The 13,729-nt window shown below is 41.3% G+C and overlaps 1 protein-coding gene across 1 annotated transcript in view; it reads left to right on the top strand.

Annotated features, from left to right (window-relative positions):
• The window catches only part of CDK15 (cyclin dependent kinase 15), an 84,150-nt gene extending 75,098 nt beyond the window's left edge, over positions 1 to 9,052 (top strand). Inside the window, exon 14 of the mRNA XM_032799435.1 lies at positions 8,038 to 9,052. The gene's annotated coding sequence lies outside the window, so the exon portion shown is untranslated. The remainder of the gene's footprint in view (positions 1 to 8,037) is intronic.
• Positions 9,053 to 13,729: the final 4,677 nt, after the last annotated feature.

The following is a 13,729-nucleotide window of genomic DNA, read 5'->3' as shown; positions in this document are numbered from 1 at the left end:
GCTTCCCCCCCACCTCAAATATTTTTGAATTTTATGTCATTCATAATTACAAGACTGCTTAACGTTTTTCTTTGCTTGGTCTGCATTTGTCAATGATGAATTAATCAAGTTTTACAGTTAGCTTCTGAGCATGATCAGCAATTAATTTTTTCAAACTTGTTTATTGATATTGGTTTCCCAAACATTGTTCAGTCATACAAAAAGATTACTGTTGAAGTAACTGGGGAAAGGTATAGGTGCTCTATTATCTGAACAGGGTTAGTCATAACAAATGTTCCCTGTCATGCTTAGATTTTGCACTACATACATTCCTTCAGGGATGTGTATACCCTACATTAAATTATCTGAGCCTAGGAACAACTGATGGATGGCTTCTCAGCTCCTGGGACTGCTCTCTATCATATTAACCTATTCTGGTTCTCCACAGATCTGGAGGCTGGAATTTATTGTGTAGGCCTTTTCCTTTTAGGGTTAAAAATACCAAAAAGTGGACATATTTCATACACACAGGTATACTCCCCACTACCACTCAGATCTTCATTATCTAAGGCTATGTCTACACTTGCAGAGTTTTTGCGCTCTTAGTTTCACCGGTGAGAGGGAACCAGTAAAAGAAAAGCCCTCAGTTGTGTACTCACTGACTTCCACAGGTGTCAAATCGTGTTCACATTTGCAGCACTTCCATCCCCAATGAGAGCAGGGCACTGAGGGCAGCTATCCCACAGTGGAGCGCTCTCCATTTTGAAGATAGGTCTTGGGGGAAAGGGAGGGGGTGATCGTGGGGCATCCCGGGTCCCTGCACAGCTTCCTCTCCCCAAACTCTGATTAGCTCCAGTAGCACAGCATTGCTCCAAGCAGGGGATCGTTTGCTCCATGGAGCAGCCATTGTCACCTGGCCAGATGATAAGTGAGCACTTGCCAAGAAAACAGGAAGGGGAGTTTCAAAGTTCCCCGGGGCTTTACGGGGGAGGGGTGGACGTCTGTTTACCTGGCATCAGAGCGGCAGAGCTGCTGGCCAGAATGGTCACCTAGGCACCGTGGGATATCATCCAGAGGCTAAAAACTGTGTAAGCAGGAAGAACATGTCTTCACTTGCACATCACCGCAAAGTATCACTGGTAAGAACTATACACCTCTCGTGGAGGTGGTTTTCTGTTTGCAGTGAAACTCAGATGCTCCTGTGGTTTTTGCGCAAAAACGGGACTTTTTGCGATTTAAATGGCAAGTGTAGACATGCCCTGAGTAACTCAGCACACATGCCATGGATCAGATTATGCTTTCAATTACATCATTGTAAAACCAGGACCACTTCAGTAGATGGAATTCCTTTGGGTTTAGATCAGCATAACAGTATTATCAGCATTTGGCCCTGCGTGTGCTCTAATGTCTGAGAAGAGCTAGGTAAAGATGCTGAAATTGTTTTAAATCATAACAGCATTGATTTTACACAGTGTATATTTCAGTTTTACTGGGAAACTGTTAACTTAAAAATCCTACTTCAGTCTGAATACCTTTTACCTACTCTTGCAACAAATAACACCACAGATCACTATTACTGAAAGAAAATGCAGAAAAAAAGTTCAATTTTTCCCCCCCGTTTGTTTACTTTGTGCATTTGTCAGGAGATTTTGTGCAGTCAGTTTTGCTGTTTCCTCTGTGCAGTCAGATAGGTGTTCGCAGGATCAGGACCCAAGTAACTTTATTCTTGTCAGTAATTCCATTGAAGGCTCTAGACTGCTCACTTGAGTAAAGTTATGCTTATGCTTCAGTGCTTGCAGGATCAGAACCTTCATCAGTTTCCCCTGTTTTTGTGGGTCTTTCACACACTAAATTTTTAAAATAGCACAATCACAAAAATAATTATTTTTTAAAAATATTTACTTGACTTCATGTTGACACTGTTCCTTCTTATTCCCTCATCACACTCACTCTCTCTCTCACACACACACACACTCTTGCCTTACATACTAGACAAGTTAAATATCAACTCAAGTTCTCTTCCAATGTTCAGTTACTGAGAAGTAATCTAGAAGTGTACAAATTTAGATTTTTTTAATTTATATATATTTTTAAAAAGAGTGAGATGTTAAATGTAATAGAAATGGTTTTAGTATTTTAACAGCTGCCAATTAAAAGCAGTTTTAAAATAATCTAAATAATGATAACTTGGCATCTAAAGCACAACATGGTGCTCATGTATGAGAAAGTGAAACTGACTAGAAACAGTGAAACTGGCAGCCTGCTTTCACTACTCAACCTGAATGTGGTACAAAAATAAAAACAAAGAACAGAACATAAAAGGTTCAATGGTGGCTTTGCCAGGAACCCACAGGAAGGGGCACCATGTCATTGTTACAATCCCCTCCTTGTACTCCCAGTGCTCTGGGAGCAAATAAACTATGCCACGTCCAAATCCAGGATGTCATATGTTCCATGCCATAGCTCCATTCAGTCTCCACCCGGTTGTATCTCCGACCATCCATCAGACAGAGGGGGAATTTAGTGGCTCTGAGGAGCCTACTTCCCCTCTTACACTGGTACCCTTAATGCAAATATCCAATGCAGGGGCCCCTTTATAGCTCTGTGCTACTGAACTAGCTGGGCCACAGGGGTGTCCACACAAAGCTTAGAGTTGTTTTAAATTTATCTTTAATAATAATCAAAGTCACTAAAGCAAATAAATCTGCAGACTATTTGGGATTACATATTTTTTCTTTCAATTTATAGATTTAGCCTATCAAGAACTCTCTAGGCACAAGATTTTTATCCTGATAGCATTCTTGGTTATAGGGGCAGATTCGGCTCTCTGTTACACCTGGGGACATCTGGAATGACTCCTCTGAAATCAGCAGATTTACACTGACGTAACTGTGAAGACAATCTGGTCCAGGGAGACTTCTTTATAAAAGTCACCTTTCAATGGGAAGGAAGGAGACAGTGCAGATGCCCTGATGTGTCTTTTGTATTTTTTAGAAAGCAACATCAGGAAGATTGACTTGGCAACCAAGAAGTAAAAGCATAGTCTAGAGTTTGGACCCTCCGAATAAACTCAGCCATTTGTCTCTTAATAGAGAGATCCCTGGACCAGAAGATTGATGAACAAACAGGACTGATGGGGGCTGACAACTGAAAGAAAGTAGGGACTGATCCAAGGCTTACAGAGACCTGTCAGGCCCGGGGCTTGCCTACAATCTCCTCCAACAAAAGAGCTCCTGAGGGAAGGAGGGGATTAGTCTAAAGTTGAGTGAAGTTTCCAGGGAAGATGGTTTCTTGGATAAAGTCATCAACAAAAGGAATTGTTTGAGACTAATTGTTATGATTTCCAAGGGGGAGCTTCTGCCATTACTAACAGGATTATCACTCTACCGATTCCACACCAGCAGAGCAATAGAAATGTGCATTGTGGGCCAGCTGTTTAAAGCCTAATTCAGAGGTCTTCTTATGTTGTATCCGAAAGATGTGTAGGTGTAGAGAGGGTGACGGCAGTGAGGAATTAAGATGACTGAAAACAAAGGTTGTTTATGGTAAAATTGTTGCAAAGAGCACTGATGCGCTAGTGAGTTACCAGCTGGTTTTAACGCCCTTGATCTCTGGGCTGCTGACAGACTGTGAACAAAAAAGGTGCTCTCTGGTGTCTCCCGATGGGGAAGGCTGGTGGGAGTAGCTGGGAATTCTTTCACTCCTACCATATTCCACACAGAGATTCTTCCTAGAAGAAGTTAGAAGAAGAGTTCTTACTAACAGTGCTTTTCTCTGTTTCATTCAATCATCTGAAGCACCTTTGCTCATCTCCTAGTATTTGGGGAAGTCCAGAAACTGGAAGCCTCAGCATAGCCTCAAAGCAAAGCTGTGAGGGAAATTTAAGCCAAGAAATTATTCTAAAGGCCTTATCCTGCAAACCTTACATGCATGAATAATCCTTACTCACCTAAGTAGTGCCATTGAAGTGAATGGGAGAACTTGTCTGGGCAAGGAATATGCTGATGATTAAAGTGGTCAGGATAAGACCCTAAATCAGTGATGGCTTAGGACATACTTTGAATTTCTTACCATATTTCACAATCTTAAAATACTATCTAGCTTGACAGGGAGACGAACTAGGACTTTTCAATTTCTACATTTTATGGACCTAATACTCATTTACAGTAAGTCTCTTTTACACAACCTCAATGTGGGTGTTATTTATCCTTACTTTCCAGCTCCTTTATAGTGTCAGAGGGAATTTAGTGTTAATAAATATGACCCTCTGATTCTGATTTTGAGCTGATTTGTGCCGCTTTAAATCAGAAGGAATTCCACTATTCAATGGGGTTATACTGGTGAAGGTATGGGATAAGCAAGATCATAGATTCATAGATTCCAAGGCCAGAAGGATCCATTCTGATCATTTAATATGACCTCCTGTATAGTACAGGCCATAGAACTTCCCCACAATAATTCCTGGAGCAGATCTTTCAGCAATCTTGATCTAAATGTTGTCAGTAATGGAGAACCCACCAATTTATCCTTGGTAAATCAATTACTCTCACTGTTAAAAATGTATGCCTTATTTCTAGTATGAATTTGTCTAGTTTCAGCTTCCAGCCAGGGGCGGCTCCAGGCCCCAGCACGCTAAGCGTGTGCTTGGGCTGGCAAGCCACGGGGGGCGCTCTGCCGGTCGCCATGAGGGCGTCAGGCAGGCTGCCTTCAGAGGCTTGCCTGCAGAGGATCCGCTGGTCCCGTGGTTTCGGCGGACCCTCTGCCGAAGCCGCGGGACCAGCGGACCCTCCGCAGGCAAGCCACCGAAGGCAGCCTGCCTGCCGTGCTTGGGGCAGCAAAATCCCCAGAGCCGCCCTTGCTTCCAGCCACTGGATCATGTTATATCTTTCTCTGCTAGAATAAAGAGCCTGTTATCAAATATTTGTCTCCCATTTAGGTACTTACAGACTGCAATCAAGTCATCCTTTAACATTCTCTTTGTTAAGCTAAATAGATTGAGCTCCTTGAGTCTAGCACAATAAAGCAGGTTTGCTAATCCTTGAATCATTTTTGTGGCTTATCTCTGAACCTTATCCAATTTATCAACATCCTTCTTGAACTGTGGACACCTGAACTGGACACAGTATTCCAGCAGTGGTTGCACCAGTGCCAAATTTAGAGGTAAAATAACCTCTTTACTCTTTCTCAAGGTTCCCCTGTTTATTCATCCCAAGGATCGCAACAGCCTTTTAAGCCACAGTGTAACAATGAGAACTCACTTTCAACTGATCTTTTTCAAAGTCGCTGCTTCCTAGGATAGAGTCCTCTGTCCTGTAAGTATGGCCTAGATTCTTTGTTCCTAGATGCACACCTTTACATTTAGCCGTATTAAAATGTATATTGTTTGCGGCACACAGTTTACTAAGTGATCCAGATCGCTCTGTATTAGTGAGCTGTGCCACTTCCTCATCTTTTGTGCCATCTGCAAACTTTATCAGTAATAATTTTATGTTTTCTTCCAACTCATCAATAAAAATGTTACATAGTGTAGGGTCAAGAACAGCTCCCTGTGGGAACCCACTAGAAACATACCGCTTGATTAATGATTCCCCACTGACAATTACATTTTGAGACCTATTAGTTAGCAAGCTTTTAAGCCATTTAATATGTGCCATGTTAATGTTATATAGTTTTATTTTTTAATCAAAACATCATGCAACACCAAGTCAAAGGCCTACAGATGTCCTAAGTACATTAAAGGAACACTGTTACCTTTGTCAACCAAATTTTTCAACTCATTGAAAAAAAAAGATATCAAGTTAGTTTTACAGGATCTATTTTCTATAAACCTGTGTTGATTGCTCATAAATATATTATCCTCCTTTAATTCTTTATTCATTGAGTCTCCTTTGAGCCACTCCATTATCTCTCCCCAGGATCAAGGTCAGACTGACAGGCCTATAATTATCCAGGAGATCCCGTTTTAAATGATGGCACAACATTAGCTTTCTTTCAGTCTTCTGGAACTTCCTCAGTGTTCCAAGACTTATTGAAAATCAACATTAACCATCAGTTTTTTTAAAACTCTTGGATGCAAGTTGTAAGAACAGCTATACTGGGTCAGACTGTCCTGTCTTCTGACAGTGGCCAATGCCAGATGCTTCAGAGGGAATGAACAGAACAGGGCAATTATCAAGTGACCCATCCCCTGTTGTCCAGTCCCAGCATCTGGCAGTCAGAGGATTAGGGACCCTCAGAGCATGGGGCTGCATCCCTGACCATCTTGGCGAATAGCCACTGATGGACCTATCCTCCATGAATGTATCTAATTCTGTTTTAAATCCAGTTATACTTGAGCCTTCACAGCATCCCTGGCAATGAGTTCTTCAGGCTGACTGCATTTTGTGAAGAAGTACTTCCTTGTATTTCTTTTAAACTTGCTGTCTGTTAATTTCAAAGTTACTCCTGGTTCTTATGTTAGGTGAAGGGGTAAATAATACTTCCCAATTCACTTTCTCCACACCAATTATGATTATATAGACCTCTATCATATCCCACCTTAGTCATCACTTTTCCAAGCTGAATAGTCCCTCTCTTTTTAACCTCTTCTCACATAGAAGTTGTTCCATACGCTTAACCATTTTTGTTGCTCTTCTCTGTACCTTCTCCATTTCTAATATATCTTTTCTGAGATGGAGTGACCAGAAATGCATGCAGGATTCCTGGTGTGGGCAAACCATGGATTTATATAGTGACATTATGATATTTACTGTCTTATTATCTATGACTTTCCTAATGGCTCCTAACATTGTAGCTTTTCTGGCTGCCATTGCCCAATGAGCAGATGTTTTCAAGAACTATCCACAACGACTCCACGATCTCTTTCTTGAATGGTAAAAGCTAATTTAGACTCCATCATGTTGTATGTATATTTGGGAATTACATTTTCCAATATGCATTTATCAATACTGATTTTCATCTGCCATTTTGTTGCACAGTTGTCCAGCTTTGTGAAATCCCTTTGTAACTCTTCACAGTCTGCTTTGGACTCAACTATCTTGAGTACTTCTGGATCATTTGCAAACTCTGCCACCTCACTGTTTACCCGTTTTCCAGATCATTTCTGAATATGTTGAACAGCACTGATCCCAGTACAGATCCCTGGGAGACCCCTCTATTTACGTCTCTCCATTCTGAAAACTGACTTTATTTCTTCTCTTAGTTTCCTGTCTTTAACTAGTTACTGATCCATGAGAGAACCTTCCCTCTTATTCCATGACTCCATGGTTGCTTAAGAGTCTTTGGTGAGAGACTTTGTCAAAGGCTTTCTGAATGTCCAAGTACACCACCTCCACTGGATCACCCTTGTCTGCTCTCAAATAATTCTAATAGATTGGTGAGGCATGATTTCCCTTTATGAAAGTCATGTTAACTCTTCCCCATCAAATTGTGTTCATCTATGTATCTGATATTTCTGTCCTTTACTATAGTTTCAATTAATTGGCCTGGTACTGAAGTTAGGCTTACCAGCCTGTTCCCTCCTGTGATTTGGTGGTCTGTAGAACACCCCAACTTGTGCTTTATCTATTAAGACACTAAGTAAGATCTGAAGAAGAGCTTTGTGTAAGTCTGAAAGCTTGTCTCTCTCACCAACAGAAGTTGGTCCAAAAAAGATATTACCTCACTCACCTTGTCTCACTGATCCCTAAGCATTGAAGATCATTTTCTTCACAATTACTGTGACTCAAAAACAGGTAATGCCATTTTTGACATGGAGTGCCATTCCACCTCCTCTTTTGCTCACTCAGTCCTTCCTAAATAAGTTACAACCATTAATTTTAACATTCCAGGTGTGTGACTTACCCCATCAGGTTTCAAGTAATACAAATATATTAAATTTAGGCTCATAAATTACTAATTCCAGTGCCTCTTATTTGTTACCCAGGCATCTAGCATTGGGTACAGACAATTCAACAATTTCTTCTGTTCATGTCCTTTGGTTTTGTGATTCATTTTGTTCACGGGATCTTGATTCTGTGCTAAAATTTTCTCTCTTTTTACCCTCCTCTTTTTTATTAGTTTAACGTCCATCTGCCAGCTGATTGGATTCCCTTCTACAGAGGTGGAGGTCATCCAAATTATACAGACCCATCTCCCCACAGAAGGTGGACCAGTGTTCTACAAAAAACAGACCTTCCACTCTAAACCACTTACCTAGCCCATGGTTCACTTCCAGAATCTTCTGCCTTCTGTCTTTCTTCACTTGCGGGACTGGAAGGATCTCAGAAAAGATCGCTTGGGTAGTCTTCTTCTTCAGCATGCACCCAAGTTCCATGATGCTATCTATTATCGGTGAGATATTCCACAATTCAGTGTCTTTAATGCCAGCTTGAACCACGACCAACGGATCCTCGCCCATCCATTTCAGAAGCCTAGCCAATCTTCAAGTAGCATCTAATTTCTTGGCTTCAGGTAGGCAGAATGCCATGCTGTTGTCCACTTCTATGTTTTTTCAGCTCTTCTGAGTACTGAATCCCTAACAAGGATCATCTATCTTCCTTGGACAGTTGGAGAATTCTTTGTGGGCAAACTGACTTTTCTTACGGGTTGGGCCAAGCTGCCATCCACAGAAGTAGGCCGCTTCATTTCTATGCTAAATTCCAACATTTAATCTTGTCTGGGGGAAGGGTTGTTTATTTTTCAAAGTAAAAAATCTCTCCAATGTACAGGAGTCAGTTGTTAGATGGTAACAGCTTTTAACAAGTAGAAAGGCGTGGTGCATTTCCAATGTGTATTATTGACCATAATGGCTCTCCATTGTCCTTGTATAATCATTTACATGTGCAAAATGGGTGTCAAAAGCTACCAAGTCAGAATGGTAGTGTTTTGCACTCTCTTTGCAAAGGTATAAATGAACACACAAGGTGCAGGGCAGTGGAGAACCAAGAGCTATTTGGAAAGATTATAGTCTGATGTCTCCTCCTAACTAGGGGCCATTAAGCACCAAAAACATGTTAAATTAAAGGATTTGTAGAGAATAGAGGGTGATAGAATTCTGTAAACTGGAAGATTGGAAGCAGATCACTTTTTCAGGGTGGTGTCTGTTGGGACTATGCATTACAGATTCCTATGGAAAGTAGTTTTTGCAATTGCAGAACAGCTGCTTTTCAAAGTTGCCTTCCCTTGCCCCATAAAACTCAAATTGCCAAAGGGACAAATCATACTTTGTGCTCCTGTGGGTGAAGGAGAGCCCCTCAGCACTCTTTTCCTATTCCTGATTGAATGATGGAAGTGGTCCATTGATCTTCTGTTTAAAGAATTTGTAGGTGGGACTTTGAGATGGAGAGGGCAGGGAAACTGCTTTCTCTACACAGCATCACTGATACCACCTGCCAACTCCACAGGGATTTTCTTCCTAAACTACTGATGACTGGGGAAGCACTAACTTAAGCAAGTTTCCCTTTTGTGATGTGACACACACAGCTCAGCCCAGCCCAGCCCAGCAGTGATTTCAGGGACAACAGCTAGCCAGAGAACACCATGCCTGGAGTTGTATTGCCATGGAGGCTGGGAAGGAGGGGCTACACAGGAATACAGAGGCACTTGCCTCTAGCCGATCTCCTAAGATCCAGGCTGAGTGCAAGGGACCTTGCAAATGCTGTGGGCTAAACTCCCTATCTCTTCCTGGTGCATCAAGAAGGAGAGAGGGATGAAACTGTGAAGTGGATTTTATGGTCCTACACTATTTTTTCAAATGTGGAGATAGCTGACTGTGGGGAATGGGGGTCATGCAATCCGGACTCTTTCACCTCTAGGGTGCCAGTTCAAATCTAACCCTCCTGGGCCAGTCACAAGTCATTTACCATGTGCTGAGTGAGCCGTTCTGAGTTAAGAATGAAGTGCTTCCAGTGTGTAAAGTGGGATAGTGTGGTATTGTCATCACTGCATGGAAGTCTGTGTGAAGTTATGCATTTGCCAATGGACACATCACAAAAAAACCCTTTACAAATGGCACGAAGAGGAAACTGTGACAGCAGCATCAGCAGAGAGGTCAAGGACTGAGTGAACTGTTCCCTCCCCCGACACTCCCTCAAGACAGGGAGACGGTTCATTAGGAGGGCAGGGTGGGGGACACAAGTGGAGAACTTCAGGCTCCAGCCCCACTGCCACACCAAAAAAGCAAGTCACACAAAAATACGTAGATTTAAAAGAAATTTGAATGAAAAACCCCTTTAATTTATAAACATCCTTTTTTAAAATGTGCACAGCTTAACAGAAGATTTTTATAATGAATATATGCCTTTAAAAAAATAAATAAATGAAACACCCTCCTTGCCAGGTTAAGAGTCTCTACGTTTTGCATCAGCTGAAAGTGAACTTTTATGGCCAATTTATAAATCCCAAGAAAAGAAGCAGAGTTTTCTAATACAAATGCTGACAAAACTCTGTCCATAGTGGCACAAATGGGCAATGCACTGTGCACAAAAAAATCCCACCATAACCCAGAACTGCATTTGGGGAACACAGATAAAAGATCTGACTTGGGTCATGTGACAGGTGTCACTTCAGTAATGATATTGGGGGCAGAGATAAAAGTCCTCTCACTCTGGTCATGTGACACAGCTTCATTACTCTCACAGCAGGTGGTCCAGGAGTCTCAATGCCTTTATTTTATTTATTTATTTATTCTGTGATAATGAGAAAATGTTTAAACTCTCATCCCTGTGTTTAAACACTTCTTCCTGCTGACAGCAGCGGGGGGATCCCTTGATCAACTGTCAGATTGGAAAGTGCAATTTTTCTGGAAAGTAAACAGCATGTTTGCCAGTTGGAAATAATTTTCTGTTTGTTGGGACTTCTGGTGTTGGAGTGAGGGAGTCATGTCATGGTGTCTGACAAGTCAGGAATGGGGAATAAGAAACAGGCTAAAAATACCTTTTGTACTGTGCCTCTGATAACAGCAGCCTGAGATTTTCTGATATTTCACTATTGTCATGTGGTAAAAATAAAATCACTTAAGAATGGTATATGAAAAACTTTTAAAGCAGTGGCTCAGCCTGAGGATGGACATGTGGGACCTACTGCTTGCTAAATCCACTATGTTTTAATAGAAACTTTACTTCATCTCAGGTGATTAGTCAAGATGGTTAGAGATGCAACCCTATGCTCTGGGTGTCCCTAAGGAAGGTCTGGATGACAGGGGATGGATCACTCAATAATTGCCCTGTTCTGTTTTTTCCCTCTGAATAACATAAAGGAGACTCTTGAGCTTCCAGGCTTCTGTGTGGGATGAGATTACAAAGTGGATTTTATGGTCCTATATTATTTTTTCAAAGTTGGGGAGCTAGCTGGCTATAGGCAATGGATTGGCCACTGCTGGAGGACAGGACACTGGGCTAAATGAACCACGGGTCTGACCCCGTTTGGCCATTCTTATGAAAATGAAGTAGAACTAGAGATGGTGCTCAGATAGTAGGTGATGATGATTGTATCGGGAAGAGCATATTACATGGATTTGATGTCACAGCAATGAGATGTTCCCTTTTTTTTCAAGGATGAGAAAAATTAAAGACAATTATCATAACACATAAACCATGAGGGTTAATGGAAGCCAGTGGGATTTTGGAGTGTAACAAGAACTGTAGGTCCTATGATTACAGGAATTAAACCCAGCTATGATTATTGGTGTGTTATGTCTGAAGTCATAGGTATATGATACCATGAAACTGTTCGTAACTGTCTTGGAATCAAACAAAATATAACTTTATGATCTGTACATTTTCTCTCTTCTATTAGACAAATAGCTTTTAAATCAATTGTCATTAAAAAAAACCCTAAAGATATACTGTGTATAAGATTTCCATTAAAAATTATTGTTCAAATGTACATTCACACAGAGACTCACACATCATTATATATGCAAACAGGAAGAACCATGTTAAACTTGATTGAAATAGTCAATAAACTAAATGGCAACATTTGCTTACAAATGATTATTAGAAGTTTTCATTCCACATTGAAAGTTTATTGAATTTATGCTAAGTTGTGAATTAGTAATATTTCATTTCTGAGCATGGTCAAGTGTGTCCCCTGTGTGAGATAGCTAAGAGACCTTCTGTGAACTGATGAAATGTACTCTGAGCTAGTTGTATGTGAAAATACGCTGTGTGGAAGCCTTGTTCTCACAACATCTTACTCTGGTGCCTGAATGTTAGTGTTCAAGGGACAGAATTAGATTGTGTTTTTTTTTCTCTTGATAAATGTCAGTACTAAGGTCTCACTTTTCCCTCCATTACATGAAGTTTTGGTTTGTTAAAGAAAATATTTGAGGCCAGATTCTGATCTCATTTACACCACAGTAAAAATAGAGTACCAACCACTACCACCTGGAGTACATCACTTCAGATACAGGCCCTGATTTAGGACAGCACTTAAGCACATATTAACTGGAAGCATGTGCTTAAATGCAGTCCTGAAGAAGGGCACTCTCCTGAACTGAGCATAGCCAACTCCTCTGCCCTTCAGTGAAGCTATGGCACTCCAGGGCAGCACAGATGTAACAGAGATCAGAATCTGGCTTTCTGTCAGCAGTCATTAAAAATATACAATTTTTTAAAGGATAACATTCATTTAGCAAACTGACATTTTGCATTTCTGAAATGGGGGATTTCCCTGGGGAATCTCTGAGTCACTAGAGCTGCTAACACTGAAGCTGCTCTGAACAGTAGATTATCCCTCTCCAAACGGAACAAGTATGAACAGGCCAGACATGAGGAAGGGTTTATTTGGGGTTATATAGGAAATAAAGCCCCTGCTTTGCCTCAAGGCCCCCTAAAGGTGACAGCACAGAGTGTTAGTCACAAATGTTGGAAAGAACCGGGAGGATCATGGCACCAAACTGTAACTGCCTTAGACATGAGACTCCCCTGATCTCTGATAAACACTCTGACATTTGGCAGCCTGACAGCTTCACAGTTCCATAAGAAGCTTCCTAATTAGAGCCTCTGTGAGAAATAATCCACAACTTGAAGTTTGTCTCTGACTTCCTCGCTATACTTTTTTCCTTTTTTGTTAGTTCCCATTCTCTCTTTTTCTTTCATTTTCTTCCTCTTCTCACTGCTTTCTCTCTCACTGCCCCTCCCCTGCATCTTTGCAGGCAGAGGCAGTGAAGTGCAAGGCAAGACAGATGTTGATTTCTTTCTGTCCCTTCAGCCAAGTACAACCATTGGGCAGACGTGCACCTTCAGCGATCTAGTGTCACCTTTGGATCAGAGGGTAGATAATACTGAAGAGAGCACAGCAGAAGGTGAGGCAATGAGGCAAACATGATTCAGCATAACTAGTCTGCAAAAAAAGGCCTCATTTCATCCGAGTTTTAATAAGCTAGAATAAGACATGGGCCTAGACCAAACCCCTGGATACAAACATTTTCTAACTGTGGGGGAGCAGAGACTGTATATTCTCATCTGGATCCAGATCTGAGTTTTGCAGCTGTACCCCAAATCTGTACTGGGCTGACCCAGTATTCGGGATCTGCACAACTGTGATTTTTGGTTGGATGAGAGGGTGAAATATGGAGGAGAATTTGCCAGCCCAGGCCCCTGTATTTAGAGCACAGCTTCCAATATAAACAGTGCTGTTGTTTGGGGCAGGAAGGATTCACCCAGTAGACCTGAAGAGGAGAACATATCCTTACATGTACACGTACCATTAAGAATGTCTCTTGTTTGTGGAAATTATCATTTTGGGGCACATTCTTCCACCTTGACTC

The sequence above is a fragment of the Chelonoidis abingdonii genome, chromosome 10 (genome assembly GCF_003597395.2).
Source record: "Chelonoidis abingdonii isolate Lonesome George chromosome 10, CheloAbing_2.0, whole genome shotgun sequence".
In the NCBI taxonomy this organism is placed as follows: Eukaryota; Metazoa; Chordata; order Testudines; family Testudinidae; genus Chelonoidis; species Chelonoidis abingdonii.
Note: the sequence above shows the minus strand (reverse complement) of the source record. Positions and strands in the feature narration are given on the sequence as shown.